Source organism: Phocoena sinus, chromosome 4, assembly GCF_008692025.1.
Source record: "Phocoena sinus isolate mPhoSin1 chromosome 4, mPhoSin1.pri, whole genome shotgun sequence".
NCBI classification, from domain to species: domain Eukaryota; kingdom Metazoa; phylum Chordata; class Mammalia; order Artiodactyla; family Phocoenidae; genus Phocoena; species Phocoena sinus.
Genome location: NC_045766.1, coordinates 128,042,184 through 128,060,171, shown reverse-complemented (window position 1 = coordinate 128,060,171; position 17,988 = coordinate 128,042,184). Strand labels below are relative to the sequence as shown.

General features: G+C 35.5%; 1 non-coding gene across 1 annotated transcript; it reads left to right on the top strand.

The window, feature by feature from the left end:
- The first annotated feature begins 1,237 nt into the window (after window positions 1-1,237).
- Window positions 1,238-1,368, top strand: LOC116753717. The gene has a single exon (XR_004349819.1). It is a non-coding gene; the product is annotated as a small nucleolar RNA SNORA51 (small nucleolar RNA).
- The last annotated feature ends 16,620 nt before the right edge of the window (window positions 1,369-17,988 follow it).

Below are 17,988 nucleotides of genomic sequence, written 5' to 3'. Positions count from 1 at the left end.
CAAATAATTTACATAAGAAATGGGTGGAGCTCTTTTATTATAACTGTAGTCTTTACACCATCAACAAATATGCTGAAGCATCAACTTTGGTACTGTGCTGGACAATCCCAATTTATCACTGTTTTTCATGCTATTAGTTTTTGTTAGAGATGTCAAGGAGTCATGAAGCAACTAGCTGGAAAATAAAACAACACAAAATTCAATAAAGACACCATGCAAATGTTTGGTCAGCAAGTCAAGTCACCTTGACCAAATGTCATATTATTATTATTTCTTAGCAAGAAATAGAACAGACAGATTGAAAAGTTATGATGCATTCTATTTCTCTCAAAATTGTTTTTCAAATAAAGCCTACATATTATTTACTTTAGATATCTATAACATAATGCCCCAGCAAACTAAAGTTAAATACACTTCAAAAATGTAGTATATTCATTACTGAACAGGGTTAAAACAAAGACGCCTGGGTCAAGCTGCTTGGGTTCCATTTCTGCTCCACATTTGCATACTTTCATGACTTTGGTCAAGTTACTCAACTTCTTTGAGCCTTATTTTTCTTATATGTAGAATATGAATAATAATACATATTTTATATAATTTTTTGAAGTTAAAATCAATTTAAGTATTTCATGTACTATGGTAGTCCATAGTAAGTATGCAATTAATATTAGCTACTATTATTACTGCTGCTGTTGCTGCTACTACTACCACAATTACTATTATTACCACTAATAATACTGCTAAGTGTGGAATTCATTCTTTTCGCTTTTGGAATGCTGGAAGACATTTGTTTTTCTCCACTTTTCCAGAACCTTTTCAATCTCTACATTTTAATAAAAATCTTTATCCAATCATATACAATTTATTCTAAAGACAAGGCTTTTAGTTGTTTAAAGCATCCTAGATGTTTGCTCATCCAATGTTCATTTATCTTCAGTTCTATTTATGTTCATTCCTATCCCTTTCCTTCTGCAGATTATTCTTATCAGATAATTCTCAAGAAAAATGAGAGTCCATTTACTTTTCTTTTTATCCCTCAGTGTTACATTACTGAACATAGTTAAGTTTATCTTTTTCTCGTTCATCATATTGCTGTAATGGGAAAAGCATATTGTTTGTATGACTCTGCTCAATTGGATTATGCCTCCCTTTTGACTATCTTAGTGTGTACACAGTAATTTTATAACATTCTTTGCTATCTGTATTCTATAACTTTTCCTTTTAAATAATACCTTGAGGCTTCTTAGTGCTTACACAGGCTGTTTGCTTATAATAACTGTACAGAATGAGGAGGCAGAATAAATCTATTCTATGTACACCTCAGCCCAGGTCCTTTGCCTAGTCTGTATTATGAATAGGGGGACATGGAGTTGAGGGAAAAAAAACTAATAATGATACCTATAATTTATTTTTTTCTACACATGAAACTCTGGTAAGTTTGGTAAGTTCTTTACTCATTTTATTCTCACAAAATCCTAAAATGTAGGTAAAAGTATATCTTCTACTTCTTAGCAGGGAAACTGAGGCTCTGAGAGGTTGAGTAACTTGACAGTATCACTCCATGTGTGAATGCAACAGTTGACATTTAAACTTAGGCAATCTGGCTCCAAAACCTAAACTCCTAACTTCTATGTTGTTTTATTTCTATAACTTCATTATAGAGACACCATTTTTAAAATATTCATCTCCCTTTATTTTAGGATTGAAAACATCTGTGATTATAGTTAAAATTATAGCATTTTTAAGTTTATCTCTTCTCTCAAAACATTCTATCTTTCAGAATTTCAAGCTAGGAATTTCTTTATTCTGAACATTTTAAAGCCTGTCTTCCTAAAGATGGCAGCTCACACTGGACTCTTCCTTCCAGCCCTTTGCTACTATAAACAATAAAGTGAAATGGCATGGCTTCGTCTCCCTAAGTTTCTATCATACTTTTCTAACCAGGAACCAATCAGTTACTTCCTATTGATGAGAATCATATAAATTGATGTAATCATTCTAACTCTTTCTTCTGTTTTCTCTCAAATAGGATTGGAAAAACTCAAGAAGTTTTCAATCCCTCTGTATTTAGTTGAAAAAGGTTTTGTGCAAATAAGCTTAGTTGAGCCTCCTTTTTCAGAATTCTAATTCATTTCTGCACCAGGTTATTATCTGTATCAGGAAGGCATCATTTATTTATTTATTTATTTGTTTGTTTATTTATTTTTGGCCATGGCCCATGGCATGTGGGATCTTAGTTCCCCAACCAGGGATCGAACCCTTACCCGCTGCATTGGAAGTGCAGAGTCTTAACAGCTAGACTGCCAGGGAAGTTCCATCATTCATTTCTTTTAGTTGGCTGGAAACCCAAAGTGAAGTCTTATATCATTTCGCTTTCTCTATTACACTTTATTTTCCTTAACTCCTATGTTCTATGCAATTCTATAAAGGAGTGATTGAAAAAAACCTATTCCTCTTGGGTAAACAGGCCTTAGATGAAATCTCCTTAGATCCTAGATTGTCTTCAGCCTGTGGCCTTTAGTAAAGTACAATCTTCTCTTTTTTGAGAGTCAATAGATATTTATCCCCTATAGTGATTCAAAACCTGTGCTAAGCACTTTACAAGCATTATTTCATCTAGTCCTCACAACAAACATACAAACAAGATTTTATAATCATTTAAAGGTAAGGAACTGGTGAAACAACCTTTCAGTGATCAGTTGGGGTTCTGCCAGATTATCTGGTTCTGAGACCAATTCTCTCCTCTTTAAACAATAGTTTTTCCAGGTTTGTCATCTGTCCAATGAAGGACTCTCAACCCTACTAGTCAGTAGATCTATGAAGTCAGTCATCAAAAGGACCAGATACCCAGAATGGAATCCTTTTGTAAACCTGGTGACCTAGGATCTATCTTTGGGAGCACACACCAGCCAAAAATGGGAGCAGAGTAGAAAATATATGGCCTGAGTAGTGAAGAAGTAAGTAATCTCATCTATATGAAAAGACAGTGAAAAAAAGAAGTGAGAACAGGAAAAGAAAATAACAAATATTTGGGTAGAGTGAAATAAATGCTATGTAAAGAAACTGCAAGTGACAAAGGGAATTTGTATGGGTTTCCAAAGCACATGGGAAAGGTCAGTAAAACTCATAGCAACTGAGCAGTCATTAAACAAGGGGCATTTGATCAAGACAGAAAAAGTGAGACATAAGATGTTAATCATGCTGGGTTGTCTCTCCCAATTGGATTCTGTCCCTTGGGATAACAATTGGTGGTATAATACACAACGATAATGCTGTATCATACTCATTATCAATTGTTTTTCTATAACAAAGTACTAAATTGCCTTGCATTTTCTGCAAAAGCATTATATTTTCCCTTCTTTTATATGGCTTTCATATTTTTGTTTATTAACAGTTCTATTGTCTGCAGACCAAATGATTTGGGGGAGGTCAGGACAAAGAATTAAAATTAAAAATATGCTTTCGAAAATTATATTTATCCAAAAGTAATCAGTGTCTAATGCTCAACTTATTGCAATGCTGAAGGACTTCCCCAAACTTTTACCTACATGATTCCATGATTTCAGTAAGAAAAGTAGCAAACTGGGCAAGAACAGGCTCCCTGTTTTCCCTCAGATGATGTTTAAAGGATACCAGATCATTGTGATCATTGAAAATAATAAATAAGTAACTTGCTTGCAGTATTTTCTTATGGTCCTTTTCTACTATCAGTCAAAATATGAGTCAGAATTATCAAAAAGCATCATAACCTCTAGAAAGAAATTCCAGAAGGTTCTCATGCTTTTTTTATAACTCTGCTCCCAAATGGAATGTCAGAGCAAAGTCAAACAGATAAGGGGGCAATGGACCCTGTAAACAGAAACCTCCTACAAAGGAAGTCCAGTATTTTTCCACTCAACTTTGAATCCTAGTAGAGGTAAGCAGACAAAACAAGATAAAGAGGAAAGCCTTAAACATTTGAAGAATAAACTCTGAACTCCAAAGAAAACAGATTTAAAAGCCTAACTTATTCAAGAGAATGATTAAGAAGAAAAAAAGAGAACAAGGGAATATGCTCATAAAAGACAATAAATTTTTAAAAAATGTAATTTATAAAGTAACACTGAAAATAATTTACAGCTTCTGAATTCCTCCCCCCAAAATCACATAATATTTGTAATCAAAAAATAAGAATTACAGCTGTTAGCTAAGGAAAAGTATGCAATTGCACAGTCTAGTCTTCGGCAATTTTTTATCTTGTTTTACCATTTCCCATAAATCCACAGGTATTACAAGGCACATGTTTTTTTATTGTGACTCTGTTTTGAAATCACAGTTGATCTTCCCAGTTACATTAGCAGCAGAAGAAAAAATATGTCATAACTAAAAATCTAATATAAAGCATCAGTATTAAATCCAATATGGGACATGTTATAAAATGAACTCAATGCTTCAGTAGATAAAGTTAGTTATCCAGGCTGAGAGAGTGTTAGTAAATAGAAATTACTATTTTACATCAATTTATTTGTTTGTTAAATTATCATCATTATTATTATCATCATCATTCAATAAGGAACTTGGAAAACTGACTTCTTCATCAACTTTCCTTACCCATGAGAGACAGAAGAATGGTGGAGGTTGAAAGTCTTCTGAGATCAAAAGCAGTTGCCCATGTTTGTGACCTTCTCAGATGGAGATAGTTTCCTTTCTGAGGTCCATTTCTAATGATTAATAACCAGATTTACTGATAGCCAGATACAAGCAAGATTTCAAAAATAGAATTATTCTACAAAAGCACCAAGGAAAAAACACATTTGTATATCCTAGCCACTCATTTCACATCCAATTGAATACTGAAATCTCATAAGGTGAAATTTTAAGAATTCATAGGCCCAGATCCCAATCCTAGAGTATTTACTTGAGTAGGTGTTGAGTGAGGATTTCCCTGTGTGATTCGATTTGTGTATTAACAAACCCTCCCTGTGATTCTTATACATGCTAACATTTGATGACCACTACCTTATGCTATCTCATAGAGCTACTCAGAAAGATGAAATAATGAAAACAAAGGAAATACCAATATGAAGCATCTTCTATTATTTTTATTTTATTTATTTATTATTATTATTTTTTTTTGTGGTACGTGGGCCTCTCACTGACGGGGCCTACTCCCGTTGCGGAGCACAGGCTACGGACGCGCAGGCCCATGGCCCACAGGCCAAGCCGCTCCGCGGCACGTGGGATCTTCCCGAACCGCTGCACGAACCCGTGTTCCCTGCATCGGCTGGCAGATTCTCAATCACTGTGCCACCAGGGAAGCACTATTTTTAACTTTAGCTAAACATGCCTTTAAGCTCCCTCTTATGACAGATGGTTTACAAAAGTACCTGTGTTTTAGCAACTGTGGGGGAATCTCTTGGGTAACAGGAAATTCCCAATTAGCTGAAAATTATTTTTCAGGAACTAATGTTTGTTAGATGGCAGTGATAATCAAGATAATAATTTGTCTTCTTACATTGTTATGTGGCTTCTGAAATGCTTCATTTAAAATGTATCCATGGTTTTGTATAGCCATCAGCCTATAACAATGCACCCCAGAAGTGCCAGTTTTTTGTCTCTTGACTATGGCTGCTTTTGAATGACAAACAGAGACCATTATGGCCTACAAAGTCAAATATATTTATTATCTGGCTCTCTAGAGAAAAAGTTTGCTGTCTCCACCAAATCTAAAATATCCAAGAACAAACTGTCTAATTACATTTTCATAGTTTTTCCTCTTCAGAGAAAAACAAAAGGACATTCCTAGCCTAGAGTAAATTGGTACAAGATTTGGATTCCAGGAGAATGAGACTAAATTCCCCATGTAAGACCCTGGCTGTTTATAACAAGCCTGGATGGATTCTATTAACCGTGCTCTGTTCTGTTTTAATGACATGAGTAATTTAGGGACAAATCCTTGGTGGTTAGATCCTGATCATTCCTAAGAGGATTGTTGTTATTTTGATAAAATGTAGACATTTCCCTCTGGAAAAACTACTCTGCCTATTCAAAACTCAGTTTCCAGCATCATCAAACTGTGTTTATCCTCTATTACAGAATACTCTGAAGTTATAAATGGGCATGGTGGATTTGATAGATATTTGATTCCACATTCTCCTGAGACCTTACAAATATGTCAACAAAAGTTGTGGGGGGGTGTTCCCAAAAAGGTCACGCACCCACAAAAATAAAAGTAATGAGAAGGATAAAATAGCAATAAAATTCGAGAAGTTGGAAAACTCATGGACAAATGGTAACTGAATTAGCAGGCCACAGAAAGTAGACACCAAGGTGGTGATGTGAAATCCCTTAAGAGGCCCGGCTCCAGAAAGCCTCAGAAGCTGAAGGCACCAGACAGGTGAGAAAGCTCAGGAGAGTAGCTACCAGCTGGAATTTTGTCTGAAATTTCCTACCATTTTAGGAACATAGTAATAGTATTTATCATTTCTTTTTGAAATATATGATTTATATTGGTCTGAGCTTCGCTAATTACATCAACAAATATTCACATGATTATGCATGACATATCTACCCATATTTCTGATGATTATTTCTAGGTCTATCCCTTTATAACTTTTACAGATGATGAAGTAAATATTTCATCAGAAAAATAACACCCCTTGAAACTCTGGGACTACACAGTGTGATCATTCAAATATATTATACATTTTAAAAAAAACATAACTTTAAATTATATTTTAAAATAGCCTGTGTATCTTTGGTTTGCATTTCTCTGATGACTAGCGATGTTGAGCATTTTTTATGTGCCTGTTGGCCATCTGTATATGTTCTTTGGAAAAATGTCTCCTCAAGTCTTCTGCCCATTTTTAATCTGGTTGTTTGTTTTTTTGATATTGAGTTGTCTGTAATATATTTTGGATATTAACTCCTTATTGGTCGTATCATTTGCAAATATTTTCTCCCATTCAGTAGGTTGTCTTTTGGTTTTGCTGATGGTTTCCTTTGTTGTGCAAAAGCTTTTAAGTTTAAGTAGGTCCCATTTGTTTATTTTTGTTTTTGTTTCTGTTGCCATGGGACACAGATCCAGAAAGATATAACTTCATACCAGTCAGAATGGCTATCATCAAAAAGTATACAAATAACAAATATTAGCAAAGAGGTGAAGAAAAGGGAATCCTAGTACACTGTTGGTGGGAATGTAAATTGGTTCAGCTACTGTGGAAAACAGTGTGAAGGTTCCTCAGAAAACTAAAAATAGGACTACCATGTGATCCAGCAATTCCACTCCTGCGTATATATCAGAAGAAAAAGAAAACAGTAATTGGAAAAGGTACATGTACCCCAATGCTTGTAGCAGGATTTACAATAACCAGGTCATAGAAGCAACCTAAGTTAGTGTCCATCAACAGATGAATGGGTAAAGAAGTTGGGGTGTGTGTGTGTGTGTGTGTATGAAATAGAATATTTCTCAGCCATAAAAAAGAAAGAAACAGACCCACAGATATAGGGAACAAACTAGTGGTTACCAGTGGGGAAAGGGTAGGAGGCAGGGGCAAGACAGGGGTAGAGGATTAAGAAGTACAAACTACTGTGTATAAAATAAGTACACAATAAGGATATATTGTACAGCAGTTATTTTGTCATAACTTTAAATGGAGTATAATCTAAAAAAATATTGAATCACTGTGTTGTACACCCAAATTTAATATAACATTGTAAATTAACTATACTTCAATAAAAAAAACATAAAATAAAATATCATGTGTATCAAATTGTCTGATATTGCAAAGGGAAAGTGATATTTAGCTGCAAAAGAGTACCAGGAAACTACTTCTTGCTTAGAGCTAGATGCTCAAAATACAGGCCCTTTATTTAACTGTGGATCTTATTTTCCCATATGCATTGAATGAGTCTTAAGACATCCTTAATTCTCTGATCTGTTTTGTTTGGTGATACGACAAATATGTTTAGTTACTTTAGGAGCATCTCAGTTTCCTTAACTTCATCATTCTACTTTCTTCTGTATTGGGTCTGCACCCCTTCTAAGGTTCAATGATTTCTGATCCTTTTAATGAATATTTGATCATTTCAGTTTTATACAAATGACATCAAATTTTACTTCATATTTGTCGAGTTGGTAGAGCAGTGGAGATGCTAGAAGGAGCAGATGCCTCACTAAGGGTCTTCTTCCCCTCTTTCGAGTTAATGAGCATACAAGTGTATAAATTAGAAAGGTACAGAAAAATTATCTTCCTGTTCATTTCAGTTTGTATTTTCTATTCAGATCATGGGGGATATTATACGATGACCTATTTCTCACCGATATAGTGATAAGGGATGCATATACAAAACAAGATACCAGATACAGCTTCAAAGTTTCCACTGCTCATCAACTCCTCTCTTAACAGCTAATTAGTATGTCATTTAAACATATTTTTTAAGATATAACTTTATAATTTGTGTATTGATTTGGAAAAAAAATCTCTAATTAAATAAGTCAAAAGCCAGTTAAAATGTGACATGAACTAATCTAAGAATGGATCCAATGTACTAGTGAAAAAAAGTGAACACAATTTAGGATCTGTCAAAATTAATATGGGGAAGAAAATTGTTTTTAATGGATAGCAATTCTAGGCTTCTGGAGGGATACAGTATTTAAATAAAGACTCAATCTTGGAACATATCTATGAAATGAGCAGTCTTTTAAGTAGCACAACACCAGATGCAGCAATAAATAAAACACACATCATTTCAATGGCTTAAATAATAGAAAAGTATTACTTTTTCACATAATATACCAAGGCATTTGTTCCTGGGTTGTAGACAGCTGTTCTGTCTTTTTATTAGTGGCCAGCTGATTTTTGTTCTGCATTTTTAATTGTTGACTTCTCAGGTTATCCTGTGTGTGACAATCAGGTGATGGAGTAAGAAAGAAAATTGTGGACTGTTGCACCAGAGATGACCCACACTTATTTCTGCTCACATTCTGTTGGTCATAAGTAGTCACATGACCCTACCATAATGCAAGGGAACCTAAGGAATAAAATCCTTGGGCAGGAAGTTGTTCTCTAACATCAGCTCTATATAGAGGTTCAGAAAATTATCTTAAGCCAAATCCAGCCTACTGCCTATTTTTGTGGGACCCACAAGCTAACAATATGTTTTATACTTTTAAATGGTTGTTATATAAGTACCTACAGTATGTCCTCTATTTTGCCTGTAGACCTGTAAAGTATCAAATATTTACCATTTGGATCAGGACAGAAAAATCTGCTGAGTCTGGCATACACTATGTGAAAAAATAATCCCTGACTTAGGTTTTTCAGCCCTTCTGGCCTCCAAATTCCTATGTGTAGAACTTTCCCACACAGAGAAGCTTTACACTCTCTCTAGGGGAACCACCTTAAGTGCTACCCAGTTATGGCATCCAGCTCAAGGTCTAGGATTTCTACTTTCCAGTCCAGATAGGGCTCCTCCTGCTCTAGAAAATCATAAAGTGCCAGTTATCATCCCACATCCACTCATTTCTTCACAATCAGAATAAAATGATGAAGCAAGGTTAGCACATGATCATTATCATCCATGACAAGGGAAAATAGGAGACTCAATAGCAACACACAGAGAAATAATGGAAAACCTCCTGTAGGTGTTAATCCCTTAGCACTGGAAGCATTTCATTCAGTAGACCCCAAGGAATGCCCTTGTCCATTGTTCCCTGCAGCCCTTGACTCTGACTTCTGGAAGATTTCTTCCTAAGCATTATTCTCTGTGGTCACATCTAAAGTAAGCATTAGGAAGTAATTCCTTCATAGTGGGCTTCTCAGATTTCCCAGCTCCCTTCATTCTCATACAATTTTTGGAGCCCAAGTCTTGGTTTAAAGGCTCCAGTACTCAAAGATTTCTTTTGTTTGGGCTCATGGCTTCTTCATAATATAGTTCCCTTCAAAAGACTGAAGGCCTCTGAATTAAAGTTGCCAGATAAAATACAGGATGCCCAGTGAAATTTGAGTTTCAGATAAACAACAAATGATGTTTTAATATAAGCATGCTCCCTGTAATAGTTTCTATAATAAATATAATATATGATATTTGGGACACACTTATACTAAAATAGTATTTATTATTTATCTGAAATTTTAATTTAACTAGGTGTTTTGAATTTTCATTTGTTAAATCTGGCAACCCTACCCTGAATTCTTTGTGTTCATGTTTCAATAATAAAACCCAAAGTTCTTTCTAGATACTGTCCTCAACCTGATTCATGCATTGGTTTCTTAGGCCTAAGAGTTCTCCCTTTCAAGTTCGTGCGGGCTACATTGCCACTATACAAATAGGATGGCAAGGAAGATCCACAATTCATATGATCTTTGATGTAGGGCTGAGTCTTAATGGGTCCTTGAAACTAAAAGGTTTTTAGGTCTCTCTCTTCCCATTTGGGCAATGGAGGCCTTTCCGGTATGAGAGGCCCCAAATTCCTGCACAATTTTAATCTCTTCTAAGTATGCTCCCAATCAAACCAATTGTTGCTTGAACTCATCTCTTTCTTTGTGAAAATTTACTAAACTCAGCAAATGACAACCAACATAAGCTATTAATAGCTGACTTTCCAACCTTTTCCCCTACAAGCTTAGTAAACAACTAGTTGGCATTCCAATGTATTACAGGCAAAATTTTACGCAACATTTTTAATGTTTTGCCATTACAGTACATGGTTCTTTCTGCAGCATAAGTTTTCTCTTTGATTGCTGCCTGATTTGCTAAATCAGTACCATATATTTTAGGTTTTTATTACAGCAGCACCCACCGAATACAACAATTTTTATACAGCTTAAGAGTAATGCTAGCTGCTTTACAAATGAACTGCATAATCTCAGTGGTTTGACACAGGAGAGGCTATTTCTCAATTAAGTAACAGTCCCCTGAAGATGCTTTATCATGAGGGCTAATTGAGTGAGGAAAGTGCTTCTGCTCCATTCACTCACTTAGGGATTCAGATGGATAAAAGATCCATAATCTTCAGTAAGATGTTGCCTTGGGCTTTGACGTCCAAAAGGCAGAAAGGAAAAAACAATGGAGAAGGCACATGTGCTTTTCCCTTCTTTGATCAGGAAAATGCACCCTAGCATACTCTGACAAGGAGAAATAATAAAATGTCCCACTTAGACGCAAGGGGACTGAGGCATGTAGACCCTGATTAGGCAACTGTGGGTGATGACATGAAGTTTTGATAAATATCTGGTCATTTATGTGACAAATACCTCTTCCTATCTCATCCCAAAGAGTCATACAACAACAAAAACACTTACTGAAGTTCTGTTATTTGCAAAGTACTGCAATGGATGTTAAAAATACCAGATAAAAACAAAATCCATGGTTCATGCTGAACACTAGTTATATGTTGTGTTAGTTTTCTGGGGCTGCCATAAAAATGCCACAGACTGGGTTGCTTAATCAACAGAAATTTATTTTCTTATATTTCTGGAAGCTAGACATTCAAGATCAAGATGTCCATAGGGTTAGTTTCTTCTGAGGTCCATGGAGGAAGGATCTTTTCCAGGCCTTTCTCTTTGGCTTGCAGCTGTCCATCTTCTCCATGTGTCTTCACATAGTCTTCCCTCTGTGTACATGTCCTAATCTCTTCTTGTAAGAACATCAGTCATATTGGCTTAAAGTCCACTCTTCAGACCTCATTTTAACTCAGTTATCTTTTTAAAGACCCTATCTCCAAATACAGTCACTTTCTGTGGTACTGGGGGTTAGGAATTCAACATAATTTGGGGGGACCACATGTCTTAGAAAATACGTTTTATTTTTTTCTTATTCCTTTTCCTACACGGAATGGTTTATAAGAATTATCCCTCCAAGTTTAACATCTTGTGATGGTTAATTTCATGTGCTCACTTGACTGGGCTAAGGCATGCTCAGATAGCTGGTAAAATTTAATTTCTGTGTGTATCTATGAGGGTATCTCTGAAAGAGGTCTGTCTGCTTGAGCTGAGACATCCATCTTCTCCTGTCCTTCAGATACGATGCTCCAGGTCCTTGGACCTTCAGAATCTGACTGGGCCTACAACTTATACCATTACCGCCTTCTCCCCCTACCCTGGTTCTCAGGCCTTAGGACTCAGACTGAATTACACCACTGGGTCTCCCGGTTCTCCAGCTTGCAGATGGCAGATCATGGGACTTACCAGCTTCCATAATCGTGTGAGCCAATTCCTACAATAAATCTCCTCTCTTATATATCTCTCTATAATCCTATTGGTTCTGTTTCTCCAGAGAGCTCTGACTAATACACTTCTGAAGTTATTTTTTTTAATCAGAGAGAAAAAAATTTCTTAGAGAGGAATAATCTCCCTAGATAAGAATAATTAAACTATAATTAACTTAGAAAATAATAATCAACAATAATGTAAGTTATTTCCTCTATACCTTTAGGGATAAAATACACTATTAAAACAGTGTAAACGTGTCAAAGAACAAAGTTTGACTTGTCCACATAGGAAAAAGACAATAAATAATACACTAACATTACTCAGTTTAAGAGGACTGGTTTTATTCCTTTTAGTTTGTACTATTTGTAAAGAGTAGACATCCTAAGACTTTATCAGGGATGATAAGTACTTCTAGCATGTAAAATATCCCTTCATGTTAAACATTTCAGGTACTGAAGGGCCTGAGAGACTCCAGATTGTGTGAACTTTCTCTGTGGTCTTGAGTTCTAGGATAGCTATTAAATACAGTCATTATAATAATAACATGAAAATCACTTTTTTAAATTCAAATGGGATTACAAAGTCCATACAACCAATGTGTAAATGATTGGAAAGCAGAGAAATCAGACTTAGAATCCATGAATACATTTAAATTTCCCGCAGATATAATGTAATTTAATTGCAATTAATCCTTAAGTCTTTCCAGAAGAGTGATAAAGAACTCTCATGCCAAGTGAGAAGAAACATCTGAGAAAGAAATGTTAAGAAAAACTCCATGATCTAAAATTAAAATTTAAAATCAACCTTGCTGACTCTCTTACATAAATCCACCATGATTGCCTCAGAGTAATTACGGCACGCATCTTACTTTTCTTTTCCAGTCTTGTTAATAAATCAATCCACTTCCCATCATCTCTTTCCATTTTATGTCCCTGGCCATACATATCCACATTTCTGGCCTGACCCTCAGATGTAGGTGTCAGATCTGTGACCATAAAATAATTTCCCTGTGGCTGAAGCAATCCTGCCTACGTAGGGAGGAAACCCACAATTATGGTTCATGTAAAATAATCGCAAATGTGCAAGGCTATTTGGCTCAATCTCTGTAATCCACGAGAACAAATGAACAAAAACATCAGAGCAGTAGCTGACAAAGCCCTCTTTACATGCTGCAATATTTATTCCAAAAATCTTTAAGAAAATCCTACTTTCTGCAGAGTATTGTTTTAACCAATGAACATAAGGGAGTGAGATGTTTTCTCTGAGCTAAGAGGAAACTGACCCAGAAGTGAACTATAGCAAGAATCTTGATTTGGCACTTAGAAAAGAAACTTTCTCACCAGTCAGCCAGAATCCATCTTTTCTTTGCCAGTTTAAAAAATAAGGATCATAAGAGTTACACAGGTGCTGCTGGTGGGCTAATTATAGGTGCCAAGTCAAATGAGTCTTCTTTGGCATCAAGTCAGTTCAGTTTTATGATGTCTTGACTCAGTTATAAAAATACATCCTTCCATTAGCAGGAATGTTATACCAAAGGTGCAACTCAGTACTGTATGGAGTTTAGTTCACCTGAAGTTTACCAGTTAACTTTGCACCTTCCCAATTAGGTAACAATAACATTGTCCAGAGATCCATAGATAGATCTGCCCTTAATAAAACTGCCATCAGACTGAATGAGGGTGACTCGACCTCAGCACTACTGACACTTACAGTCCAGATAATTCTTTATTGTGAGGTACTCCACTGCTCATTAAAAGACATTTAGCAGCATCCCTGGATGCTATTCAATAGATGCCAGTCTTGTTCCCCCAGTTATGACGATCAACAATGACCCCAGATATTGCCAAGTGTCCCTGGGCAGGGTGAGAGGGAAAATAACTCTGGTTAAAAACTGTTATTCTAATTATGAGGTTGGGATTAACATATACACACTACTGTATATAAAACAAATAACCAAGGTCCTACTGTATAGCACAGGGAACTCTACTCAATATTTTGTAATAACCTAATACATATATATATTCATTACATATATATATATATATATATATATATATATATATATATATATATATAAAACTGGATCACTGTGCTGTATACCTGAAACTCACACGGTATTGTAAATCAACTATATTTCAATTAAAAAAAAACAATGAAACTTTAAAAAACCCATTTATCTAAAATAGGCATGCTACACAGGAATGCCTGCATAATTTCTGGGGCCCAATGTAAAATAAACATGTGGGCCCCTTTTTCAAAAATATTAAGAATTCTAAGATGGCTGCAGCAAAACGTTAAACTAAGCATTGGGTCTTTCTTTGTAAGCACAAGGTCTTATGTGACTGCATAGGTCATAAGTTCACAAAATTGGCTCTGATGCTACATTATTCCACCCCATTCCTCAACATCATAATGCCAATAACACACATTTGTAAACTTTATAACTTATAGAGGCCTAGTTCACATTTGTCGACTCCCCACATGCTTTCCCCATGTACGTATTAGGTAGTTGCTTTCACCACCACCTTAATTCCAAGCTCCTTGCCCATATCCATCCTGTTTGCCATCTTCCCATGTACTAATCTCTTTACTTTTCCTCCCATTTCTTCATTTATGTGGTCATTGGAACAGGGCAAGAGCATTCAGTTTAATGACTAGTTCTCCTTCAACCAGCACTCCACTGCCAAGTCTCCACCAAATACCAAAGCATCAGGCTTCCTTGGGAAGGTTCTTATCCCCACTCTGTATCCACCCACCTCCCACAAAAGGCTGTGTGCCTCCCTACATCCTTACCTCAGCCCTACCCCCGAGGACTCCAAAATAATTGACCACAATCAACTTGATGAACACAATTCCGCAACTTGGACCATTTTGTTTTGACCAAAAGCAACTGCACCACTTACTGAGTTCTTTCTAAGGTGGTAGACTTCAGTTCTTGAAGCAGTATTACATCAGCATTTTGCAGGTGAAGAAGCCAAGTCTTTGCAAAGTTTAATAGAAAAACTAAAGTCTGCCTAAAGTCACACAGTAAAACTTAGGATTTGAAGCCATGTTTATGTAACTTCAAACCCTTGAACTTAACCACTATCTTACCTCCCCTTAACCTTTCTTCTGATTATGGAGTATGTTTTATTATGAGTCCTTCTATAACACCCATTAGCTGTGAAGATGTGTTTCAAAACCAAACCAAAATTAGAAAAATTTTGGCTTGGTATTAGTAAGTGATTATTCAACAGGAAGAAAATATTGTATCAGGCAAGTCTCATATTGATGCTCTAATATTTTATCACTTCTCAAAATAGAAAACTAAGTAATCTCAAAACTGGCTTTTTTGAAGATATCAGCATTCTTCAACACAAAACTTTATTTACTTCTATTCCACGATTGATCAACATTAATATTTGGTTTCCAAGTATATGTCATAATCGGCTCACCCAGAAATATAAAAATAATTTTAAAAGTGAAATGTATTTGATTTCATTTTTTTGTTACTAGAGTAATCACAATTTCTGATATAATTTCCTATTTATCTGATGTAAAATATTATTTTACTGTGTATTTTCACTCTCAAATCTAGAACATTTCTTAATAACTTTTCCTTCAAAATTTTTTACACTGTCTAATGAAACATTTTTCCTTCTGAGATATATATGTATCAACTTTCTACTAAAATTTATGATTCCCTTGTTTATATGGATTGGCATTTTATAAGTCCATTCTGCTGAGATAAATTTCTGGACCCTGAGTCCCTGTGCCACCAGTTTTTTGCAGTAAATGATGACCATTAAACTTAGCCATTGTGAAACAATCCCACGAGAAAAGATGGAAAAATGTAGAATAATATAATAATGAACATCTTTGTATTTTTTTCAGTGTATTGAATATACCACAGCCATCTGTAGGTCACAGGCCCTGCACGAGAAAAACACTCTAAGGTCCAAGAATGTGTGAGAAAGTAAAGCCATTCAACATCCAACGTCAGAAGAGTCATTTGTTTCATCCATATAGCCATTCCAAATTCTTGAGCAGTTAGGGAAAATCTAAGAGGAAAAGAAATTCTTTTGTCAACTGAAACTGGTAAAATGTGAGAAGCGTCTCTAAGCACTGGATGGAAAGATGTTCACTCATAAATCTCTCCACTGTGGTAAACTGCAAAGTTGTATATACAGAAATGAAATTTGGGAGACAGCTGATCAAGCACTGTAAGAAGGTTTTTGGATAACTTTTTATAAATAATGAAAATGCATAAATATCACCATTCACAGGATCAAGAATCATGAAACAGAAAAAAAGCAAAAACATAAAGTGATCAAAAGCCACTTACTATCCTTTTAAATATTCAAATAGAGTTTACATACAGAAGGAAAAATTCAATATTATTTTCATGGTCGGTGTTTTATACCATTCACTATTTCTATGAATTTTATCAACTTCCATTTTTCAGAAATTGTTAATGTCTCTCTCTGAACCAACTTCCCATTTCTTTAGTTTATTAACTGCATTTTAGTTCAGTAGCTCTACTATTCTAGAAAAGTAGATTAAAAAAAAAAACTCTCTTCCCTTCCATTCACACTTTCACAATCAAATTTCTACAAAGAGTACTTGGATTATCACTTGTTTAAAATTCCCATTTTCTCCTTAACCAATTGAAATCTGATTTTTGTCTCCATCATTTCTTATGTATCAAATTATTTTTAGTTCTTAACTTTTTTGTATTAGAATTTCTGATCTGTGGCCAATTGCAAAAGTTTTAACAGTAGTTCCCTACATTTCAAATCCTGGCTCTGATACTTGCTTTCTGTGTGATATTAGACAAATGATTTAATTTCTTGGAGCCTCAATTTAGAGGTGATAATTACAAGTAACTAGGATGGTTATGAAGATTCAATGAGGCAGCGTGAGTAAAACCACCATCACAGTCCATGGCACAAAACTGCAATAATTACTGATGGTTTTATTAATATTATTAATGTAATTAATAGATTACTAATAATTTTTACTATTGAAACATCCTCGCTCCTCAAGTTCTAGGACAGTGACCTTCCTGTTTTATTTTCCGTTTCATTGTCTCCTTTGTTGACTCCTCCTTCTGCTCACGCTTAAAATATTAGGATTGCCAGGGCTCTGACCTTGAGTATTTTCTTTCCCCTCTGTCCATACTCTCCCTGGCCCCATTTATTTCCATATACTTCAACCTCCTAAATGCTGATGATTCTCACATTAATATCCCTGCCCTAATTTTTCATCTGAGGTCTGGATCTACATAGTCAACAGACCAATGGAATCTCCACCTCGGTGTCCATGAGTTCCTTATCAAATCCTCCTAACCATCTGCCCAATAAAAGATTACTCATTGTCCCCAGTCACTATTACAGAGAAAGGCATCATCATTCCTCTAGTCACCCCAAGTAGAAAGATGGTCTGGAGGAGTAGCAGTCATCCAGGATTCCTCTCTCACCTGCAAGCCCCCAAACCAGTAAATTATCCCAGCCACTCATCACCCCTTTGACATCTCATTCCTCCTCCCAGTCCTGAAGCCTGAGTTCAGCCTTTCATCAACTTTACACAGACAATTGGGAGTTCCCTCACCTGTCTCCCTGTCTCTGGTCTAATTCCTGTCTGATTCTCCTTCTCTACTGCTGCCAGAGTTACTTTCCTAAAACCCAAATCAGATCAGAGAATTTAATTTAAAATCTTTTTATTTTTTATTTATTTTTTTGCTATATAAATGTTTACTCCCTAAAGCACAACTAGATTACAGGCCAAGGTTAAAAACAAGCAAATAAACAAGACC